We start from the raw sequence: 6,000 nt of genomic DNA on the forward strand, positions 1-6,000 counted from the left end.
GAAACTCAGCTTATCCAACGGCTGGGTCATAAGAAAAGGGTGATCTTGCCGGGATAAAAATATTTCTAACTTCTTGATTGGTTTGGGGTTGGTGAATCTTAAGGTTACGAGTACAAGAAGCACTTTGAATTCAGGAGTTGGTGAGGCATTTTAGAAGTGGTGAGAGTGCAAGATGGCATTAGCAATTGCTACGATTTGTCTGGGAGTATAAGAGATAACTCTAATTGGGTTGGAAAAAAGTTAACAGAGTTGGCAAATAAGTTAAAATTGGGGTTACCAGAGGGTGCTAGGGAATCAGATATGATTAAAAGTATAGAACAGCATCTACAGTTTGAAATGAAACCTGACACTAGTGGATCACAGCTGGTGGTAGTGAGACTTCAGTTGCAAATGAAAAAGCTTGAATTAGAAGCAAAGGATAGCTCATCCTGGCCAACAAACTGTCTCTCTTGTAAGTCATCTTGTCTGATCTATGCCCATGTGTGTGATAAATTTGTTGAGTAATATCAGTTCACACAGATTCTGGTATGATGACCTGACTGCCTTTAAAAATGACTCCCAGGAGATGCGTAGCTCATCCCAATAAGACCAAAATGGACTCGCATGTTTGTGGATATGCTGAATTGAATGAGGCCATTCTTCAGTGATGCTTTCCCATAGTTTCTGTAGTCTTTCTCACAGTCTTCATGTAGAGTTTGCATTGTGCAAAATCTACCAGGTCAATTTGGAGAACATCTTCAAGTTCAATGAAGTCAACTTGTAGATCTAAGGATATCTTCTATCTTCACTGGGCTAGGCAATCTGCTCAGTGTATCTGATATGATCATCATGGCATCGGCTTGTACCTAATCTCTCAGTCATAACCTTGGATCTTTATCAAGAGACATTGTAATCTTGGTGGCGCACTGGTCAATGGTTTTCACCAAATCATCTCCAGTGGCTTGTGGTCAGTCTCTACCACAAATATTTTTCCAAATAGTTAGGCATGAAAACACATGATTCCAAACACTAAAGCTAATGTTTTCTGCTCGATTTTAGAGTAGTTGGATTGCGTTATGGACAGAGATTTTGAAGCAAATGCAATAGGTTTGCCTGCCCCAGGCCTTCCTGTGAGGCATCTATCTCCAGGGTAGTTGTCTCCCTAGGGTTGTAAAATTGCAATGTCGATGCTTCTGATAATGACAGTTTCAGTGCTTCAAAGAGGTATTGGTGGTCTTTGTGCCACAGGAAATGCACATTCTTTCTCAACAATTTCCTTAGTGGTGATGAATTTTGAGCAAAATTGGGAATGTGTAGAGACAAAAAATTAAGGAGACCTAGACATCTTTGAAGATCATCCTTATCTTGAGGAGTTGATTGACCTTAACATCCTCCATTTCACTGGGATCGGGACATATGCTAGTACTGGAATAAATAGAACCGAAGAAATTCTGCTGCATGTTTATGTCACACTTCAGACTGTTGAACACCAATCCTTCATTATGTGCCACGTGTATCAATACGTGCAGATTGTGGTCAAGTTCTTGCTTTGTTCTTCCCACAACAACTATATCATCTGTGATACAGATGTATCCTGGCACAGTGCATGTAATGTGATCCATGTGAGCTTGAGAGAGATCTTGGCTAGCAGATAATCTGAAAGGAAGTCCTTGAAAACAGTATTGTCCCAATGGGGTATGAAATGTAGTAAGCTCCTGGGACTTCTCCACGAGATGTACTGACCAGTGACCATGCTTGGCATCAAGCTTCGAGAAGAATTTTGCACCTGCAAATATTGGATTTAACTCTTCTAATGTGGGATTCTGTAAGGACAATATTTCAAAGATGCATTTAAATGCTATGGCTTAAGGCATGCTCTCAATGATCCATCCTTCTTGATGACACATGTGATTGAGCTGCACCAATCTGTGTGCTCTTATACTCTTCTAATGATTCCATCTTTCTCCATGTTGTCTAGTTCGACTTTCACTTTGTCTTGTATGTGGATGCTGCACTTATGTAGCAAATCAATTGATAGACTTGCATTTTCCTGCAAGTGTAATGTTGCAGCTCCCTTGAAACGCCAATTTTGTTGAAACATTCTGGATATTTCAATGTTAGGTCATGAACTGAGATGGTAGGAGTGGTTTCTGAAGTTGACCTGCCTTTTGATGTCTGACTGATTAAGGGATTATTACTAGTGAGAGGTCATGACATGCCAGTAGACCTGCAATCGCTGGGCCTCTAGTTTTCATGATGTAGAACACCTGTGACACTCAGGAGGCTTGACTGTACTTGGATGCTGCACATGGAATTAGTGAATTACTGGACGCTGAAAGTTTCACACTAGTAGATTTCGCTATGGCCTTCCATGTCTGTAGATACGTGTCTTTTAGAATTTGTAGGGGTAGTTTGTTGGCACTTGCCCCTGTGTCAATCTTGGCCAATAACGAATAGTTACCAACTTTCTTAGGATAGATAATTTGAATCTTGGCAAACACTTTGGATGGTGTGACGGTATTATGTTTTCCATGAGATTGATGGATTGAAACATATGTTCACCGCTCTTTGTCTTGCCGTACACATCATTGTCATTTTCTGGTTTGCCAGTCACTTCATGGATATGTTTCTGACGGGATACCGGATGATCATTCTTATTGCTTGAAGGTATCTGTTGTGTACGATTGGTTTGGATCAGTGCACAGGTCTTTGTAGCTGCATCAGCCTTTGCTCTAGTGCACTGCCCCTGCCAGTGGTCCTTTCCGCCACATACCTTACAAATTTGATGAAAAGCTGGGTATTTCCTTGGCGGATGCAGAAGTCCACACCTTCCACATGTCTTGTTAGGTTTGAGTGTTCTAGTGGGAGCATCAACAATTGGGCTTGTACTTAGAACCTGTAAGCATTGTCAACTTGCAGGAATTGCTTCATATTTACGTTCATCCTTGAGTAGCTCTTCAATGCTATACATTTTGGGCTTGTCTAGCAGATCTTTCTGGAATGCCTCAATGGGAGTGGATGCAATCACCAACTCAACAATTCTACTAGCTCTGCATTTGAAAAATCACAGTACGTACCCTTTTCTCTGCATCCGTTGATGAAGTGGTCTATGGATTCTGTAGGCTGTTGTCGAAATGACATGGGCCAGAATATTCCCGTCGGTGATTTGGGCGCGGGGCCCGCTCGCTGACGGGAAATGACGCGGGATGACGTCGGGAGTAACCCCCGGCGTCATCCTGATCCCTTTAAATTTTCAGGAAGGCAGGCGGACAGCGAAATCAGCTGTCCGCCCGCCGACCTGTCAATGGCAAATTAAGGCTATTGACAGGGTACTTAAAGTAATTAAAGGCCCTGCCCGTCCTACCTTAAGGTTGGCGGGCAGGCCAGGAGCCCCAGCGGGCTTCTGATAATACATGAAACCTCATCCACCGGCAGGATGAGGTTTCATGTTGCTTTCTAAAAACTTTAATAAATGTAATGTTATATTTATTAACATGTCCCATCTCATGTGATATTGTCACATGAGGGGTCATGTTAATAATATTTTAATTTTTTTATTTTTAAAGTTTTTTAGACTGTCACTAATCTCCCTGAGATAGCACTTAGCATGCGCGAAAGAGCGCACTTTGACAGATGGGGATTCCTTCCCCCCCAGCACAGGAAGTGCATAGCATTTCCTGTCGGGCAGGCCGCTGGGCAGGCCTTAATTTGCCCGCCCACTCAAAATGGTGGCGGGCCCCGTTTCGGCAGCGGGGATTGGCTGTCTGCCCGCTACCGAGCCGGCGGTGGGGCGTCACCAAGGGCAAAATTCTGCCCATGAACTCTAGCCGATGAATACGGAACTTTAACCTGATTCTGAACTGGTCTTCCAATGCAGTCCATATCTTTTGGGGATCCTTTAGCTCTTCTTCAGATAATCCTGACATGTTAAGCCTGTGAAGACCTTCATTTGCAATTGCTAGGCAAAAATTTTATGGTTTGCTTGTCTGTTTTAGACACACCTGAATCAAGAAACCATAGCTCTGTACACTGTTTAAACAATTGAATTCAGATAGTAGGTCAGCTTCATCCCAATTCAAACTGGGAAATTTTGTGGACTTTCTGACAATATCCCTTTGGCCTTCCTTCTTCTGTAGTACCTGGGATGAGTTTCACTCTAACCTTTTTCGTATGCTTCTCTGAAGATTCTCCAAATATCCATTCATGCAGACGAGTTGTGGCAGGAATGCACCACGGAGTAATGGCGTCTTTTCTTTTTATTATTATTGTTCTTGTTCTTCTTCTTATTATTTTTATTATTGTTCAGCAACTCCTGAAGCCGTCTGTTACAATTGAAGCCTTCTGTGGCCTGATTTTTATGACTTCTTTTGTACTCTCCCTTGCTTGCTAATGAACTGGCACACACCCTGGTCACTTGCCTTTCTCAACTAAGCTAACCCGGCTGGTGCTTTCGCTGGGCTTTCCCACTCACTGAACTGACAGGCTATCAGTTGCAATCTCACCACAAGGGATCCGTCTGTTTACCAGCTCTTTATTTGAGCACTAGCTCAGCGCTGTGTCTCCAAAGCTTTTCTTAACAGTCACCACGCTGCATTTTCAACATTCTCTAATGCTGCAGCTTCGTTGTGGTCTGACCAAAATGTCAGGGGTCATCTCATGCCATGTAGCATGAACTAAGACTGTTCACCATTTTGTGCCTGTACTTCATCTTGCTGCCAGTGTCTTACCATCACTGATCACTTTGTCATGTTATTATAATGATATCACACCTTGGGCTTATTTAATGTACAAGACACAAGGCACCAATTGCTCATAAGGCATTGGACAGACATTTTGTGGGTTCACTTATTAAGACTAGGCATATGAGAACAGTTATACATGGGTATAAAGCTTGAAGGCATCAGAGCTGTGTGTGCGGTCTGCTCAAAGCAAAAGAGTAATTGAGACTGGATCATGTGACACATGTTCCTTCTGGTGATATCATGCTGGTATCCCTTAAAGGCATATTACAACAGGCTGCACTATGTGATTTCTGAACATTACTATTGTTCTCAGCTAGTGAGCGCAGAGGAATTCAGCACCATTAAAAGGAGGACAGCAGCATGGGATGCACTCAACCAGATGCTAGGATCATGAAGATGGGGTGAGTGTACCAAATTTGTGTGCTCCCCACGTCAATCTGAATGGGCACAGACAGGTTGTGAATCACAACCCCTATGCCAAAAATCAGGGTAATCCAGTTTCAAAGATAAAAGCAAAATACTGCAGATGCTGGAAATCTGAAATAAAAATGTTTTACCCACGGGCCGTAATGGTGGCTTTTCATGCTATATCATCCCAAACCCACCTCATTAATCATGCATTTCTGGGAAACATGCCATTTCAATGGCGGGTGGGCTCTCATTCACCTGCCACGCAATCACCTCGCCACTCCCTCATGTCAGGCGCCATATTTAAAGTGCAGCTGCGAGTGCACCTCTCAGTACTTCCAGCCCAGGACTGCTGCATGGAAGACATGGCGTCGAAAGGCAAGAAGACAGCAGACCCCCGATTCAGTGATGCATCCCTTGAGCACCTTTTGGATGGCGTGGAGGCCCGCCGTGATGTCCTCTACCCCGGCTCTGGGTGAAGGCCAACAACCAAGGTCACCAATCCAGCATGGGAAGCGATGGCAGTGGTGGTCAGAGTCAGCACCTTGCAAAAGAAGACAGCCACCCAGTGCAGGAAGAGGATAAATGGTTTCATCTGTTCTGCCTGAGTAAGTCACTCTTCTTATTACTATCAACTTGCACACTCACAAACCCATCACACATCCGCAGCGTTCTGACACCTCAAGGGACAATATCACTAACTCTCACACACACCCTCACATCTCTAACAGGCTCATATCCTCTCGAGCTCATGTCCTCATCCCGGCCATGGCTCCACTCACCAGAAAAACATTCCCCGCAGTGCCATGTGTCCTGCTCACACTCTCTTCATCTGTTTTCATGCAGAAGAAGCTGAATCACAATAGCATGG

This window comes from Cetorhinus maximus, chromosome 4, assembly GCF_964194155.1.
Source record: "Cetorhinus maximus chromosome 4, sCetMax3.hap1.1, whole genome shotgun sequence".
NCBI lineage: Eukaryota > Metazoa > Chordata > Chondrichthyes > Lamniformes > Cetorhinidae > Cetorhinus > Cetorhinus maximus.